General features: G+C 44.5%; 1 protein-coding gene across 1 annotated transcript in view; it reads left to right on the forward strand.

Moving 5' to 3' along the window:
- LOC129865933 (RNA-binding protein with multiple splicing-like) overlaps nucleotides 1–7,043 on the forward strand; it is an 80,026-nt gene extending 72,983 nt beyond the window's left edge. Inside the window, exons 8-9 of the mRNA XM_055939018.1 lie at nucleotides 2,849–2,957; nucleotides 3,567–7,043. The gene's annotated coding sequence lies outside the window, so the exon portion shown is untranslated. The remainder of the gene's footprint in view (nucleotides 1–2,848; nucleotides 2,958–3,566) is intronic.
- The last annotated feature ends 12,242 nt before the right edge of the window (nucleotides 7,044–19,285 follow it).

Here is a 19,285-nt window from a genome sequence, read left to right on the forward strand (position 1 = left end):
GTGTGTGTGTGTGTGTGTGTGTGTGTGTGTGTGTGTGTGTGTGTGTGTGTGTGTGTGTGTGTGTGTGTGTGTGTGTGTGTGTGTGTGTGTGAGCCTTGCTGCCTGCCCTGGGGGACTTATTGGCCAATAGCCTGACAAACCCAGTTCCTGTTGAACTTCTGACTAACTCCCACCAGAGAGGGACTGACCCCCAGCTGAGACCCTTTTAATGAGGAAGTAGGACTTTATTCATCCCCCTTATAACAACACTGTCACACATTCAGTCTCACTCACATCCACACACAAAGACATGCACCTACATACAGTCCACATGCACGTGCGCTGCCTCTCATCTCCACACACACACACACACACAGACACACACACACACACACACACACACACACACACACACACACACACACACACACACACACACACACACACACACACACACACACGCGCGCGCACACACGCACACAGTATACAAAGGAGTGTGTTCTGTTCAGGATGCATGTCAACAGCTGTGGTCATCACCTCCCCGTCCTACTAGCTGGTCTGGTATGTGAGAAACATGGCTAGAGCCTAAAGGCTTTTCAGTGGATTATGGGACTTCGGCTTCCCCTTTTCATGTTACTGTAAAACAGGTATCAGACTTTGGCTTCCTCTTTTCATGTTACTGTAAAACAGGTATCAGACTTTGGCTTCCTCTTTTCATGTTACTGTAAAACAGGTATCAGACTTTGGCTTCCTCTTTTCATGTTACTGTAAAACAGATAGCAGACTTTGGCTTCCTCTTTTAATGTTACTGTAAAACAGGTATCAGACTTTGGCTTCCTCTTTTAATGTTACTGTAAAACAGATAGCAGACTTTGGCTTCCTCTTTTAATGTTACTGTAACACAGGTATTAGACTTACAACCACAGGAGATTATTCAGAGGTGGAATAGGGGTGTAATGCATGGATATGCAGTATTCCCATTCCAATGTAAGCCCATCCCTAATGAATAGGGATCATTTCCTGACAAGATGATGAGAGTCACACCTATTTCTCTACTGGTGTTCTTGTGATTTTTGGCTGCACCTTGTCTCATGTTAGTTGAAATATTGTCTACAGCGTTCCTCAAAAAGAACCCAACATATTGCCTGAAGCAGGTCCTATACATTTGAAGTAATACTGTAAATGATCTTTTATAGTGCTTTTCTGAAACTCAAACACTCAAAGAATGTGTTCATTTTGATTCTCTTCCAGTCCATTTAGGGCCAGTAGATTCTCTTCCAGTCCATTTAGGGCCAGTAGATTCTCTTCCAGTCCATTTAGGGCCAGTAGATTCTCTTCCAGTCCATTTAGGGCCAGTAGATTCTCTTCCAGTCCATTTAGGGCCAGTAGATTCTCTTCCAGTCCATTTGGGGCCAGTAGATTCTCTTCCAGTCCATTTAGGGCCAGTAGATTCTCTTCCAGTCCATTTGGGGCCAGTAGATTCTCTTCCAGTCCATTTGGGGCCAGTAGATTCTCTTCCAGTCCATTTAGGGCCAGTAGATTCTCTTCCAGTCCATTTAGGGCCAGTAGATTCTCTTCCAGTCCATTTAGGGCCAGTAGATTCTCTTCCAGTCCATTTAGGGCCAGTAGATTCTCTTCCAGTCCATTTGGGGCCAGTAGATTATCTTCCAGTCCATTTAGGGCCAGTAGATTCTCTTCCAGTCCATTTAGGGCCAGTAGATTCTCTTCCAGTCCATTTAGGGCCAGTAGATTCTCTTCCAGTCCATTTAGGGCCAGTAGATTCTCTTCCAGTCCATTTAGGGCCAGTAGATTATCTCCCAGTCCATTTAGGGCCAGTAGATTCTCTTCCAGTCCATTTAGGGCCAGTAGATTTTCATATTTATTTTTTTTACCATCAAGTGTTGCCTATGTAAGTAAATCATTGATTACATTGTCAGATAGGAGATTGCCAGGGGGAAATCTCTGAGAAATCAAGGCCTCTCAATCTGAAGTCATGATTGTTTGGCTATCCCACATTACATACACCTGTGTCAGGTTAAGTCAGGGAACACATTAACCCAAAATCAATAAACTTTTCAGTAATCCATGAAGATGTGTTCAATGATAAACCCGGCATCTTTAACCTTTGTGCTTCAGCCAGAAAGAATACGAATCTAAAGAATGCATGGGGTCAGTTTGTCCGAGCGTGCATCGATTGTCCTATCCCCGGTTGAACACACAACAGGCATTGCCAAGTCAGTCGTGCCTGATCTTGTTACCTTGTGTACATATGCTTCTCAGTGGATCAAGTCAGACGGCCCTCTCTCTTCCACGGACATCTTGTTTTTTGTAAATGTTTATTATCTTTAGAAGGACTCCCTAAACTTCTGACATAATCATTGCCAAGTGACGTCTATTTTCTGTGGAGCATCTGCGTGCCTGTAGTGGAGGGGTCGACCTTCCATAGTTGAGGGGGGGGTTCTGTTAGGAGCAGGAAGTCCGCTGTAGTGACTCCTGGGACATATTCACTGAATGCCATACAGTACCATTACAAATATGGCATGTCAGATCAGATTAGACTGACTTCGACCATTATTATTATTATTAGAGTTATTGTTATTTATTATTATTATCATTATTATTTTTATTATCATTATTATTATTAATATTATACATTTTTATAATGCTGTGGATTATAATAACAGTAATAATTATTACCTTGGTATTGGTACATGAGTTTTTACTGATGTAGTTTCATTATTGTTCAAATCTGTTACAAGCAGATTATCAAATGTATTAAAAGTCATTATATCATTATAAACCATTATAGCGTTATAGCATTATAAAGCGCTACGTACCTTTTTAACTCCGTAGCTTGTTATGTCTCCAGGTTCATGATGTGTGATGGTGGCCACGGTCGGCCTTGATGGTGTTGCTGGCGGTTCTCATGTCCAAACCAGGAGGATTCCTGACCTTGTTTACCGCACAGTGGACCGTTGGTGAGTTCACGGTCAAACGCTCAATGGACTCAAGCTCAGCGATCATGACAGGCAGGTCGAACGTGTAACACACACCTTCAGATTGCTGGTCGCCAAGCTCCAATCTGACAGAACATTTTATTTGAAAGTGTAGATTTGTGGAAGAAGCTGCGAAAACCAAGTGGAGGTTTTCAGAAAGAATATCTCACTCCCAAACATTTGTGCAGAAACGATGTTGAAGGCCTGCAGCCATATTGCCACTGTGTCAGCCTTTGTGTGTGTATTTCAGTTAAGGCTTAAGATGGGGTCATTTTTGTTTTAAACCTCGAACAGGACGTTTGTGGTGAAAACGGGAGGGTGTGTGTGTGTGTATATGTTTGTGTGCGTGTGTGCGCACTTAGGTGCTGTGGCCATGGTAACTTATCCCTAAAATCTCTCCCTATCTCTCCCTATCTCTCTCTCTCTCCCTACATCTCTCTCTATCTCTCTCTCTCCCTGTCTCTCTCTTTCGCTCTCTCTCTCTATCTATCTCTCTCTTTCTTTATCTCTCTATCACACTCTTTCTCCCTCTCTCTCTCTCTCTCTTCCCTCCCTCTCCCCCTCCAACCTTTCTCTCTCTGGTTCTATCAGGCAACAACAACCTCATGGGCCTCAGGACATTCCAGACCCAAGCCGCCATCACACATCAGCCCCCCCCTGCTACAACCTCCCTTTTTATACTGTTACATACTCAAGAATTACTGATGCCACTTTGGTTCCAGTCCAATACATAAGACCTTATGATGCCTTATGAGAATGACACAGTCTAAACATACAGGCTTATGTTCCAATATCCCTGCTAGCACACACACTACCGGTCAAACGTTTGGGGTCACTTAGAAATGTCCTTGTTTTTGAAAGAAAAACACATAGCCGTTTCCAGCTACAATGGTCATTTGCAACATTAACAATATCTACACTGTATTTCTGATCAATTTGATGTTATTTTAATTTCTTCTTCTTTTCTTTCAAAAACAAGGACATTTCTAAAGTGACCCCAAACTTTTGAACGGTAATGTATGTATGCTAGTGTGCTTATTGGAACATAACCACTAAAAACCTTCATTGACATTCATCAAACCTTTTTTTTTTTTATTGGTATGAGCCCATACACGTATGTATTACTTTAAAATACATTCAAGAGTGCAAAGTTTGGCCATATCAGTTGGGGATGAAATGTTTCTGAATGTACACCTGTGTGAGTGCAAGGCCTATGCAGGCATTTTGAAAGTCTTATGTAAAAGAGGATGACCAAAATGTTACCAGATTATATTATTATTGATTATAATTATTACCTTTCTGTATACCTTTCCTTATAATGATTATTACTACATGTTGAAGCATGACTTGCCCCCCCCCCCCAAAAAAAAATGAAAATGCTGTAAATCTTTAGATATTTTAAAGATAAACCAAAACGTATTTTTGTAATCAATCCATTGTTTGAAAATGTTTGATTTGTTTTCTGTGTATCAACTGTGTGAGTAATAATGTTTGAGATCCTCAAAGTCTTTCTTACTTCTCGTATGAGTGCCAGTCACCGTGTCATGGCCGATTGCTCTGCCACACTAAAGCAGTCGCATCAGTTCGCAGGCTTATGCTTTTCTTCGTATAGTAACGATTCTGATTAGTCGTGTAGCTTTGTGTCAATCCTTAAGCTTTTTGTAAGTGGAGACACTAATATAATGCCAAAACTTGTTAGTTCCTACTTGTCATAATACAAAATGTACATAATATTGTACTGCTACAATTGGCTACTCAACTCCAACCCCTGAGAGAATTGGGCTATGGAGTTGAGCACCCCTGTTCCACACCAAATAGCAGCCATTTCATCACGGTAAATTGATACCAGGCTATAATTAAGCAATAAGGCCTGAGGGGGTGTGGTATATGGCCATTATGCGGAGTGCCTGGATACAGCCCTTAGCCTTGGTATACGGTCTGGTATACCACTGCTTTCGGCCAATCAGCTTTTCAGGGCTCGAACCACCCAGTTTATTATCCAAGATAATCAATTTCAGAACCATGCCAACATTAAAATCTGCAATACAGTATCTAGTCACCCTTAAGACAAATGTGTGTCTTACGTATGCAATGCAGGAACGGAAATTGTCAGTCCTGTGTACTTGCGTTGCGTTTGTACTTGCGGGATAACACTAGCTAGGATCAACATTTTGCAAAGCTGTTTTGTAGTTCTTGTGTTGCCTCGGGTCTTGGGCTTTATAGGAGACGTCCCAGGTCCAGATGAAACCTACTCCTGGATTGAAAATAGGCTTCTATTGGGGGACTCTATTGAAAATACTTTTTCATCCTGGAGTAAGACTTTTCTTGGTCTGGTATACCAGTCCTGTAAATTAATTGTAAACCAGGACTATACAGACAATACTGACCAAAGGCGTGTTTTTTTTTTTTTTTACTTAAATCAGGGACGGGCAACTGGCGGCCGGCCCCCCTTTTGAAGGCCCTTGGATCATTACCCCCCCCCCCCCCCCCCCCCCCCCCTCTAAACTTGTTATCATGGTCCAGCTAATTTTCCTCTCCGGCCCATTGCAAAATGAGGGGCATTTTTTTTGTGTGGCCCCCACCCTTAACAAAGTTGTCCATCCATGACCTAGGTGGATGATTGGAATAAAAAATCATGTTTCCTGTTTCACCGTTGTTCGCCGAGTAATTGGTTAAAGACTGCAATATAGTTGGTTATACGAGCTCTGTTCATTCTGTGAAGCTTTAGGGGTTAAAGCCTTCCTTCTGGTGGTTCTTGTACTGTAATCTCAAAAAATATACATATGCCGTCTTGTATTTTCATGTTATGTCCAATAAATGAGTCAAAGATCTCACACTGAACCAAGAGTGTAATAAAATAAAAATGTCTAATATGGAAGTTGGGGGGGGGGGGGGGGGGGGGATCTATAAGGCATTTACAAACGAAACGTCGATGTGAGCATCGTAAATACATCCATGAAGTAATATTCCTTTTAACACAGACGCAATTAACCTTCCAGTTCATAAGAGTCACTGTGAGTGCCTAACATAAAATGGATTGGCTGATTGGTTGATTGAACTCTATTAGTCATGTTAAAATCATGAGTTTGTAAGTGTTTTAGTGGATGTGATGTGATATAGTGTGTCCATGGAATATTAATCTCAAAATATTAAATCCTTTATGAAATTAAATATTACCCAAGTTTTTACAATACTTTCCCGCTCTCACCACTTTAAAATATTGTTATTTTTTTTTTATCCTTTTACCAGTTTGCAACGTGAATTGACAATAACGCTTAATTGCAGCCAGTTTGCCAGGATGTATCTGGCAAATGTTTTAGAACCATATTTTCTACATGATTTAATGATTTTACTACGTTATCACACATATCGTTATACCCAGATAGACCCTGGCAAACTGGCTGCAATAGCGTTATTGTGAAGTCGATTCACGTTGTAAACTGAGTAAAATGATTTATTTTTTAACAATATTTTGTTAGCGACCCCCAAAAAATAGACCTATCTTAAAATGGGGGGTTTTCTGGTTATCTGACCAGATAACAACTAAAATATGATGATATCGTATCTTTACTTGGTTGTAATCTGGTTATGTGACGCGTACAACCAGTTAAAACAGTTTAAAACCAGAAGATGTCTCCATTATAACGTCGCATGCCACATTTTACCCATTGGGATGATCAACTGTAAATCAGAGTGAGAGTGAAATATAAGAAAGGAAAGTACATATTTTTTTCACCCCGGTGTCACCTTTCAAGACGCAGCTGTTATGTGAGTCGAAATAATCATTCAGTAGCATGTAATTCCTTTGTTTTGATGTCCTAAAGCTACCGTAGGACTAAATGGCTGTTATGTGCATGTTTGGGGATTTTTTTTATTTTTAATTTTTTTTCAATGCATACTGTTGATATTCATGTTTTGCCAATGTGAGGAGAATACATATTTCAGTGAATTGCAGGGGTTGTTTGAAATTTTTATTGTTAAAACCAAAAAAAGATAAGAAAAGTTATGAAAATGAAGATGTAAAATGAAGATGTTCAGGGCATCAGCCATTAAAGATTGATGTTGCCATTGTTGTTGCCTTGCTTTTTCTGTTGAGTGACATGGCACACATGGTCATTTTATTAGTTTGATTTATTTAACCTTTATTTAACCAGGTAGGCTAGTTGAGAACAAGTTCTCATTTGCAACTGCAACCTGGCCAAGATAAAGCAAAGCAGTGCGACACAAACAACAACACAGAGTTACACATGGAGTAAACAAAACATACAGTCATTTACATACAGGATTACTACAACACATCATCAGTAGGGTAAAACGAACCTGTCCCAGGACGGTCTAAACCCAGCTCACGTTCCCTATTAGTGGGTAAACAATCCAGTAGAACAAAAAGAAATCAAAAAGTCTGTAACGTTCCTGACCTATTTCTGTTAGTTTGTTGTATGTGTTAGTTGGTCAGGACGTGAGTTTGGGTGGGCATTCTATGTTGTCTGTTTCTATGTTGGTTTAGGGTTGCCTGGTATGGCTCTAAATTAGAGGCAGGTGTTTGGCGTTCCTGTAATTGAGAGTCATATTTAGGTAGGTTGTTTCACAGTGTTCGTTGTGGGTGGTTGTCTCCTGTGTGAGTGTTTGTCGCACCATACGGGACTGTTCGGTTTGTTTGTACATCGTCATTTTTGTGTAGTCTATTTTCCCTGTTCGTGCGTTCTTCGTGTTTTATTGTAAGTTCGTATGTCTAGGTTTGTCTACACATTCGTTTTGTTATTTTGTTAGTTAATTCAAGTATAGTTCGTTTTCTGTCTTCGTTGTTTTGTCGTGTCTTAATTAAATCATGTCATTTCTCAACGCTGCGCCTTGGTTCAATCACTACTCCTCCTCTTCGGATGTAGAGGAGGAGGAAAGCCGTTACAAAGTCTATATACAGTGAGTGCAAATGAGGTAAGATAAGGTGAATGCACCAATTTGTAAGTCGCTCTGGATAAGAGCGTCTGCTAAATGACTTAAATGTAAATGTAAATAAGGGAGTTAAGGCGATAAATAGGCCATAGTGGCGAAATAATTACAATATAGCAATTAAACACTGGAATGGTAGATGTGCAGAAGATGAATGTGTAAGTAGAGATACTGGGGTGCAAAGGAGCAAGATAAATAAATACAGTATGGGGATGAGGTAGTTGGATGGGTTGTTTACAGATTGGCTATGTACAGGTGCAGTGATCTGTGAGCTGCTCTGACAGCTGATGTTTAAAGCTAGTGAGGGAGATATGAGTCTCCAGCTTTAGTGATTTTTGCATTTCGTTCCGGTCATTGGCAGCAGAGAACTGGAAGGAAAGGCGGCCAAAGGAGGAATTGGCTTTGGGGATGACCAGTGAAATATACCTGCTGGAGCACGTGCTACGGGTGGGTGCTGCTATGTTGACCAGTGAGCTGAGATAATGCAGGGCTTTACCTAGCAGAGACTTGTAGGTGACCTGGAGCCAGTGGGTTTGGCGAAGAGAGTGAAGTGAGGGCCAGCCAAAGAGAGCGTACAGGTCGCAGTGGTGGGTAGTATATGGGGCTTTGGTGACAAAATGGATGGCACTGTGATAGACTGCATCCAATTTGTTGAGTACAGTGTTGGAGACTATTTTGTAGATGACATCGCCAAAGTCGAGGATCGGTAGGACGGTCAGTTTTACGAGGGTATGTTTGGCAGCATGAGTGAAGGATGCTTTGTTGCGAAATAGGAAGCCGATTCTAGATTTAATTTTGGATTGGAGATGCTTAATGTGAGTCTGGAAGGAGAGTTTACAGTCTAACCAGACACCTAGGTATTTGCAGTTATCCACATATTCTAAGTAATAAATGAATTAAAAAATGTAAGATTTTTTTTTTTTTACTAGGTATTTTTCTTAAAACTGCATTGTTCGTTAAGGGCTTGTAAGTAAGCTGTACGGTTGTATTCGGCGCATGTGACAAATACAATTTGATTTGATTTGATTGTGAATGGGAATGTGTTATTGGTTCTAGTCTTTTCCATGATCATTCTTGATACTATACAAGTTGCCCATATCCACAGATTTAGGATCAGATTCCCCAACCCCCAAATCCTAACCCTAAATATTATGGGCACACCCCAGGGGTACGCGCAATGCCGCCGAGGGTACACCAAATAAAAATGTGATTCCATTTAAAAAATGGATAAAATTATTCCCTTTTTGTAATAATTTTTTTTATTCACGTTTTCAAACAGTACATTTCTACTTTCCAACGGGGCTAGACATTTGGGTGAGTCGCCTGAGTAGCCTCGTTTCACTGTCGTAAAATTAAACCATCAAGTTTTCAGCGAAATAACAACACAATGTCAAAAACAGGAAGCCTAGTCAAATAATAAACATTAACGGTTACTCTCTCACAGGAAACCTTCACTCTTGCACTGTCACGCACGTTGTAATGATGAGACCAAGGCGCAGCGTGATATGCATACATTCTTATTTTAATGAAGAAAGAAACACTAAACAAACTAACAAAACGAACGTGACGCTATATAAAACGAGTGCTGACAGGCAACTAGACACAGACAATAACCCACGAAACCAAAAGGGAAAATGGCAAAATAAATAGGATCCCCAATCAGAGACAACGATAAACAGCTGCCTCTGATTGGGAACCAATTCAGGTCACGATAGACCTACAATACATAGACTAACAAAAAACCCATAGATCTCCAAAAACCCTAGACAACACAAAACACGCATACCCACCCTCGTCACACCCTGACCTGACCAAAATAATACAGAAAACATAGAATACTAAGGTCAGGGCGTGACATGCGCAGACATTTTGAAATGAAACAGGACATTTTGAAAAATAAGCCACAGGAGTTTTTTGAGCGAGAATAAAGACGCCTTTCGAGTATTAAGACATGTATAAAAGCAACAGATACCATTAATAAGAAAGGGCTAGAAGAGTCTTATATGGTGAGCTACGGAGAGGCTAGGACAGGCAAGCCCCATACTATTGTGGAGGACTTAATTCTTCCTGCTGCCGCAGATATGGCTGGGACAATGCTGGGGGAAAAGGCCCCAAGAAATATACACAGACAATGTCTTCATCAAACAACACTGTTTCACGATGCATCAGTGACATGGCAGGAGATGTTTTGAAACAATTACTGCTTCGCGTATAAGCCAGTGAATTCTTTGCGTTACAGCTGGATGAGTCAGCAGACATGGCGGGCCTGGCACAGCTCCTGGTATATCTCCATTAAGTTTATGGGAGGGTCAATTAAGGAAGACATCCTCTTCTGCAAACCACTGGAAACCAGGACAACAGGAGAGGGTATTTTTAAAGTACCGGACAGCTTTGTGACATCAAATGGACTTTGGTAGTCAAGATGTGTTGGTATCTGTACTGATGGCGCAAAAGCCATGACAGGGAGACATAGTGGAGTGGTAACGTGCGTGCAAGCAGTTGCTCCCGACGCCACTTGGGTCTCGACACCACTTGGGTACACTGCAGCATCCACTAAGAGGCTCTTGCTGCCAAGGGAATGCCTGACAGTGTAACGCTCTGGGTGTCGGGGGGTGTGAAGTCAAGCGCAGGAACAACAGACAGTTCAAATATGGTGCTTTTAATGCACAACTGGCAAACAATGTCCACACGAATAAACACTGGGTGCAACAAACAAATGTCCCCTACACGGAGGACAAAAAACCCAGTCCAAAATACACTTGATGAAACGAAACAAACAAACGTTCATCTACTCCCGAATCTAACATACAGCTGAACAATCCCGCACAAAGAACCGTACGGGCTGGCTGACTAATAAAGCCCCACTAATTATAATCACCTCAATGCAGGTGTACCAAATAAACACATAAGGAGGGGGAGGAAAAAGAGTCAGTGGCAGCTAGTAGGCCGGCGACGACGACCGCCGAGCACCACCCGAACGGGAAGGAGAGTCACCCTCGGTCGGAGTCGTGACAGACAGTTTGAAAGACGTTTTAGACTCTACAGTGAAAATGGTTAACTTTGTTAAAGGAAGGCCCCTGAACTCTTGTGTATTTTCTGCATTATACAATGATACGGGCAGCGACTATGTAACGCTTTTACAACATACTGTGTGCTGGTTATCAAGGGGCAAAGTATTGACACGTTTTTTTTTAATTGAGACGAGCTTAAAGTTTTCTTTACTGACCATAATTTTCACTTCTCTGACCGCTTGCATGATGACGAGTTTCTCACACGACTGGCCTGTCTGGGTGATAGTTTTTCTCTCCTGAATGATCTGAATCTAGGATTACAGGCTCTCCGCAACTATATTCAATGTGCGGGACAAAATTGAGGCTATGATTTAGAAGTTGGAGCTCTTTTCTGTCTGAATTAACACAGGTCTTTCCATTGTATGATTTTTTGTGTGCAAATGAACTCCAGCTTACGACAAATCACACATGAAACAAAGCAGCCGAGTGAGCTGGGTGCGCAATTATGCAGGTATCTTCCCGAAACGGATGACACAAACAACTGGATTCATTATCCATTTCATGCCCTGCCTCCAATCCACTTACCGATATCTGAACAAGAGAGCCTCCTCGAAACTGCAACAAGCGGTTCTGTGAAAATTGAATTCAATCAGAAGCCACTGCCAGATTTCTGGATTGGGCTGCGCTCAGAGTTTCCTGCCTTGGCAAATCGCGCTGTTAAGACACTGATGCCCTTTGCAACCACGTACCTATGTGAGAGTGGATTCTCGGCCCTCACTAGCATGAAAACTAAATACAGACACAGACTGTGTGGAAAATGATTTTAGACTGAGACTCTCTCCAATACAACCCAACATTGCAGAGTTATGTGCATCCTTTCAAGCACAACCTTCTCATTAACCTGTGGTGAGTTATTCACACTTTTCGATTAACAAATAAGGTTTTATATGTAAGATGGCTAAATAAAGAGCAAAATTATTGATTATTATTATATTATTATTTGTGCCCTGGTCCTATAAGAGCTCTTTGTGACTTCCCACGAGCCGGGTTGTGACAAACTCACACTCATTCTTATGTTTAATAAATGTATTGTATAGTGTGTGTGTGGCAGGCTTACAATGATGGCAAAAAACAACATTTGAGAGTGCGCTGACCCTTGTGCTAGATGGGGTACAGCTGGAGGTTGAACGTTTGAAGGGGTATGGGACTATAAAACGTTTGGGAACCACTGCATTAGGACAACAAAACAAATCTGACCCTGGAGCAATGGTTAGGGGGCAACTTCTACACCTGAAGTGGGACCGTCATTCCCCTTTACCCCTTGGGCGGCAGGTAACCTAGTAGTTAGAGCATTGGGCCAGTAACTAAAAGGTTGGTGGATCAAATCCCTGAGCTGACAAGCTAAAAATCTGTAATTCTACACCTGAACAAGGCAGTTAACCCACTGTTCCCCAGTAGGCGGTCATTGTAAATAAGAATTTGTTCTTAACTGACTTGCCCGCTTTAAAAAAGGTTAATAAAAATACACTCCAGCTCCTGAAAGCTATGTCTCTACCCTCCCTGAACGTCTCTATCCTCCCAGAACGTCTCTACCCTCCCAGAATGTCTCTATCCTCCCAGAACGTCTCTATCCTCCCTGAACGTCTCTACCCTCCCAGAACGTCTCTATCCTCCCAGAACGTCTCTACCCTCCCAGAACGTCTCTACCCTCCCTGAACGTCTCTACCCTCCCAGAACGTCTCTACCCTCCCAGAACGTCTCTATCCTCCCAGAACGTCTCTATCCTCCCTGAACGTCTCTACCCTCCCAGAACGTCTCTATCCTCCCAGAACGTCTCTATTCTCCCAGAACGTCTCTATCCTCCCAGAACGTCTCTATCCTCCCAGAACGTCTCTATCCTCCCAGAACGTCTCTACCCTCCCTGAACGTCTCTATCCTCCCAGGACGTCTCTATTCTCCCAGAACGTCTCTATCCTCCCAGGACGTCTCTATCCTCCCAGGACGTCTCTATTCTCCCAGAACGTCTCTATCCTCCCTGAAAGTCTCTATCCTCCCAGAACGTCTCTATCCTCCCAGAACGTCTCTATCCTCCCAGAACGTCTCTATCCTCCCAGAACGTCTCTACCCTCCCAGAACGTCTCTATCCTCCCAGAACGTCTCTACCCTCCCAGAACGTCTCTATCCTCCCAGAACGTCTCTATTCTCCCAGAACGTCTCTATCCTCCCAGAACGTCTCTATCCTCCCAGAACGTCTCTATCCTCCCAGAACGTCTCTACCCTCCCTGAACGTCTCTATCCTCCCAGGACGTCTCTATTCTCCCAGAACGTCTCTATCCTCCCAGGACGTCTCTATCCTCCCAGGACGTCTCTATTCTCCCAGAACGTCTCTATCCTCCCTGAAAGTCTCTATCCTCCCAGAACGTCTCTATCCTCCCAGGACGTCTCTATCCTCCCAGGACGTCTCTATCCTCCCAGGACGTCTCTATCCTCCCAGGACGTCTCTATTCTCCCAGAACGTCTCTATCCTCCCTGAACGTCTCTATCCTCCCAGAACGTCTCTATCCTCCCAGAACGTCTCTATCCTCCCTGAACGTCTCTATCCTCCCAGAACGTCTCTACCCTCCCTGAACGTCTCTATCCTCCCTGAATGTCTCTATCCTCCCTGAATGTCTCTATCCTCCCTGAATGTCTCTATCCTCCCTGAATGTCTCTATCCTCCCAGAACGTCTCTATCCTCCCTGAACGTCTCTATCCTCCCAGAATGAGGTGTCAGAATAACTAGGAGCATTTGGTGCAGTGAATTTCCTCAACCCCTCACCCCCCCTCATTTCACAAATCTAAAAGCACTTACCAACATAAATATGGTCACATGTTCAATTTCACCTGTGAGTAATGATGAGACAAGTAAAGGAATAGTTTATAAAAGTTTCCCCAGTTGATTGTTTTTCTTGGCAGAACTAACCAGGTTTATATTAGATAACCCAATGTTTGCTTCTTTAAAAAAACTAAACCGATGAGGTATCCAGACACCCTGTAAAAAAGGTGCTAGTCTTATTCGATGAAACTCAATTCCCCACACCTCCCACACCACTTTGCCTGACACTTCCCCCATATCTTCAGGTATACTCCAGGGCACGGTGCAGTCTATAGTCATGGGGACACCAAGGGAGATGGAGGCCTCTCTCTGCCCTCTATAAGAATAGCCTCCCTGTCCCAAGGGTTAGGTAGTCAAGGGAGTAGGGGGAGGCCATAGCCAATTAAGTCTTTCTTTCTCTCTCTTGTTTCTTCCCTCTCGCTTCACAGGTCACTATTATCATTCTGTAAGAGGCTGTTAACATCCTGTTACATTCTGTACAGTACATCCTGTTACATTCTGTACATCCTGTTACATTCTGTACATCCTGTTACATTCTGTACAGTACATCCTGTTACATTCTGTACATCCTGTTACATTCTGTACAGTACATCCTGTTACATTCTGTACATCCTGTTACATTCTGTACAGTACATCCTGTTACATTCTATACAGTACATCCTGTTACATTCTATACAGTACATCCTGTTACATTCTATACATCCTGTACAGTATATCCTGTTACATTCTGTACAGTACATCCTGTTACATTCTATACAGTACATCCTGTTACATTCTATACATCCTGTACAGTACATCCTGTTACATTCTGTACATCCTGTTACATTCTGTACAGTACATCCTTGTCACGATCGTGTGGCGGATTGATGGACCAAAACGCAGCATTTGGAAAGTAAGCCATCTTCTTTTATTTTAAAAGATGACGAAAAAGAAACACGAAACACTTAATACAAAACAAAACAAGAAAACGATCGTGAAGCTAATAAACGTCGTGCACATACAACAGGCTACAAACGTTCTGACATAGACAATTACTCACAACCAATGAGAGCCTATGGCTACCCTAAATAAGGCTCCCAATCAGAGACAACCGAAATCAGCTGTCTCTAATTGGGAACTCATTCAGGTAACCATAGACTCTCCTAGACAACTAAACATACATAGACAACGCTAGACATCTACACTCAACACAAACCCATATACTACACCCCATAACCCCTTTACCATATAAACACCCAAAACTAACAAAACATAAACATTCCCCATGTCACACCCTGACCTAACTAAAATAATCAAGAAAACAAAGAATACTAAGGCCAGGGCGTGACATAACCCCCCCCTTGAGGCGCGAACTCCGGGCGCACCATACCCAGTCTAGGGGAGGGTCTGGGTGGGCTTCCCTCCACGGTGGCGGCTCCGGCTCTGGTCGTGGTCCCCACTTCACCACAGTCCCTAACCACCTCCTTAGCCTCTTCAAAATGACCCCTCTCCACATTAATCCCATTGCATTAAGGGACAGCTCCGGACTAAGGGCCAGTACCAGGGTAAGGGGCAGTACCAGGGTCAGGGGCAGTACCAGGGTAAGGGGCAGTACCAGGGTAAGGGGCAGTACCAGGGTAAGGGGCAGCACCAGGGTAAGGGGCAGCACCAGGGTAAGGGGCAGCACCAGGGTAAGGGGCAGCTCCGGACTGAGGAATGGCAGCTCCGGACTGAGGAATGGCAGCTCCGGACTGAGGAATGGCAGCTCCGGACTGAGGGACTGCAGCTCCGGACTGAGGGACTGCAGCTCCGGACTGAGGGACGGCCCATGGCTGGCTGACAGATCTGGCTGCTCATGGCTGGCTAACGGATCTGGCTGCTCATGGCTGGCTGACTGATCTGGCTGCTCATGGCTGGCTGACTGATCTGGCTGCTCATGGCTGGCTGACTGATCTGGCTGCTCATGGCTGGCTGACGGATCTGGCTGCTCATGGCTGGCTGACGGATCTGGCTGCTCATGGCTAGCTGACGGATCTGGCTGCTCATGGCTAGCTGACGGATCTGGCTGCTCATGGCTAGCTGACGGATCTGGCTGCTCATGGCTAGCTGACGGATCTGGCTGCTCATGGCTAGCTGACGGATCTGGCTGCTCATGGCTAGCTGACGGATCTGGCTGCTCATGGCTAGCTGACGGATCTGGCTGCTCATGGCTAGCTGACGGATCTGGCTGCTCATGGCTAGCTGACGGATCTGGCTGCTCATGGCTAGCTGACGGATCTGGCTGCTCATGGCTAGCTGACGGATCTGGCTGCTCATGGCTAGCTGACGGATCTGGCTGCTCATGGCTGGCTGACTGATCTGGCTGCTCCTGTCTGGTTGGCGGCTCTGGCAGATCCTGTCTGGTTGGCGGCTCTGGCAGATCCTGTCTGGTTGGCGGCTCTGGCAGATCCTGTCTGACGGACGGCTCTAGCGGCTCCTGTCTGGCTGGCGGCTCTAGCGGCTCCTGTCTGGCGGACGGCTCAGTGGGCTCATGGCAGACGGGCGGCTTTGCAGGCTCATGGCAGACGGGCGGCTTTGCAGGCTCATTGCAGACGGATGGCTCAGATGGCGCTGGGGAGACGGATGGCTCAGATGGCGCTGGGGAGACGGATGGCTCAGATGGCGCTGGGGAGACGAGCAGTTCAGTCATCGCTGTGCAGACGGCAGACTCCTGCCGGCTGAGGCGCACTGTAGGCCTGGTGCGTGGTGCCGGGACTGGTGGCACCGGGCTGGGGACACGCATCTCAGGGCTAGTGCGGGGAGCAGCAACAGGACGCACAGGACTCTGGGGACACACAGGAGGCTTGGTGCGTGGTTTAGACACTGGTGGTAAAGGGCTGGAGACACGCACCATATAGCTAGTGCGTGGAGGAGGCACTGGTGGTACTGGATTGGGGCGGGGAGGTGGCGCCGGAAATACCGGACCGTGCAGGCGTACTGGCTCCCTTGAACGCCGAGCCTGCCCAACCTTACCTGGTTGTATGCTCCCCGTCGCCTGACCAGTGCGGGGAGGTGGAATAACCCGCACCGGCCTATGTAGGCGAACCGGGGACACCATGCGTAAGGCTGGTGCCATGTACGCCGGCCCGAGGAGACGCACTGGTGACCAGATGCGTTGGGCCGGCTTCATGACATACGGCTCAACGCTCAGTCTAGCCCGGCCGATACGTGGAGCTGAAATGTACCGAACCGGGCTATGCACGCGTACAGGAGACACCGTGCGCTCTACTGCGTAACACGGTGTCTGCCCGTACTCCCGCTCTCCACGGTAAGTACAGGGAGTAGGCGCAGGTTTCCTACCTGACTTCGCCACACTCCCTTTAAGGCCCCCCCCAAGAAATTTTTGGGTTGTACTCACGGGTCTCCAGCCTTGTCTCCGTGCTGCCTCCTCATATCGCCTCCTCTCGGCTTTCGCTGCCTCCAGCTCTTCACGAGGGAGGCGATATTCTCCAGGTTGATCCCAAGGTCCATCTCCTTCCAATTCGTCCTCCCAACTCCAGAAATCCTGTGTAGGTAGGTCCTGTTGCCGCCTTCCATGCCGCTTGGTCCTATGGTGAGTAATTCTGTCACGATCGTGTGGCGGATTGACGGACCAAAATGCAGCAGTTGGAAAATAAGCCATCTTCTTTTATTTAACAACACGAAGATGAACACGACACAAAACTCTATACAAACTAACAAAACAACAAAACGACCGTGAAGCTACAAACGTTGTGCACATACAACAGGCTACAAACGTTCTGACATAGACAATTACTCACAACCAATGAGAGCCTATGGCTACCCTAAATAAGGCTCCCAATCAGAGACAACCGAAATCAGCTGTCTCTAATTGGGAACTCATTCAGGTAACCATAGACTCTCCTAGACAACTAAACATACATAGACAACGCTAGACATCTACACTCAACACAAACCCATATACTACACCCCATAACCCCTTTACCATATAAACACCCAAAACTAACAAAACATAAACATTCCCCATGTCACACCCTGACCTAACTAAAATAATCAAGAAAACAAAGAATACTAAGGCCAGGGCGTGACAATCCTGTTACATGTCACACACGTAGACACACAGTTTTGTATTGCTATCCTCAACCCCCAACCCTAACCCGTACCTTTAAATCTAACCCTAAACTTAACTTCACCACAACCTTATGCCTAACCCTAACCCCTAACCCTAACCTCTAAATCTAACCCTAAACTTAACCTCACCACAACCCTATGACTAACCTTAACCCCTAACCTTAACCCCTAACCCTAACCTCTAAATCTAACCCTAAACTTAACCTCACCACAACCCTATGACTAACCTTAACCCCTAAACCTAAACCTAACCCTAAACTTAATTCTAACCCCAACTCTAATTGTAAACCTAAGCCTAAACCTAACCTCTAAGCCTAAGATAACATTTTTCCCCACTTGTCTGAATTTTCCTTGTTTAACTATCCTTTTGAGGACTTCTGGTTCCCATAAGGATAGTTAAAATAAAACACACACACACACACACACACACACACACACACACACACACACACACACACACACACACACACACACACACACACACACACACACACACACACACACACACACACTGTCTATGCTCCAGGGCCTTCTGCTACAGAGCATTGAGGGGGATGGGTGTGACATGGTGGGTGTAAAATGGGGAGGGGGGGGGAGTGTACCCTAGTTCACCTAGCCCAGTGCAGGCGTCACATTGTAATGGCGTTAATCCTTTTGACAAAGTGCATTTAAGAGGTGTTGCTGTCACTTTTCACGCATAGCTATCTATGGTTTCCACCCTCTGCAGCTGCAGCCCAGTCTTAAATAACATGTCTTTGTTTGGGATTTAACTATATATGACTCGGCCACTCAAGAATTCTAGTGTTTGTTCAAAACTAAAATTGGATTATAAATCTTACAGCTCCTCATGGGTTACAGCATCGCCAAGACATCAACACTGGTGTGTGTGTGTGTGTGTGTGTGTGTGTGTGTGTGTGTGTGTGTGTGTGTGTGTGTGTGTGTGTGTGTGTGTGTGTGTGTGTGTGTGTGTGTGTGTGTGTGTGTGTGTGTGTGTGTGTGTGTGTGTGTGTTTTATTGATATCACTCGTCCTATAGTGGGTTGTGTTGCTTAGTTTGGGCCCTTGCACTCCGTGGCCTAAACCCACTGAGCACACACTGGTTGAATCCCATGTTGTTTCATTGTCATTTCAATGAAATGACGTGGAACCAACATGGAACAGACGTTGGTTTGATATCTGTGCCCAGTGGGTATTGGGTTGTGTTGCTTAGTTTGTGCCCCTACACTCCATAGCCTATAGTGATTATGGCTTATTGAACTAGATATTAGATGTCAGAATATAACCTGTCTACAATAGAACTGGATATTAGATGTCAGAATATAACCTGTCTACAATAGAACTGGATATTAGATGTCAGAATATAAC

Source organism: Salvelinus fontinalis, chromosome 11, assembly GCF_029448725.1.
Source record: "Salvelinus fontinalis isolate EN_2023a chromosome 11, ASM2944872v1, whole genome shotgun sequence".
Taxonomy (NCBI): domain Eukaryota; kingdom Metazoa; phylum Chordata; class Actinopteri; order Salmoniformes; family Salmonidae; genus Salvelinus; species Salvelinus fontinalis.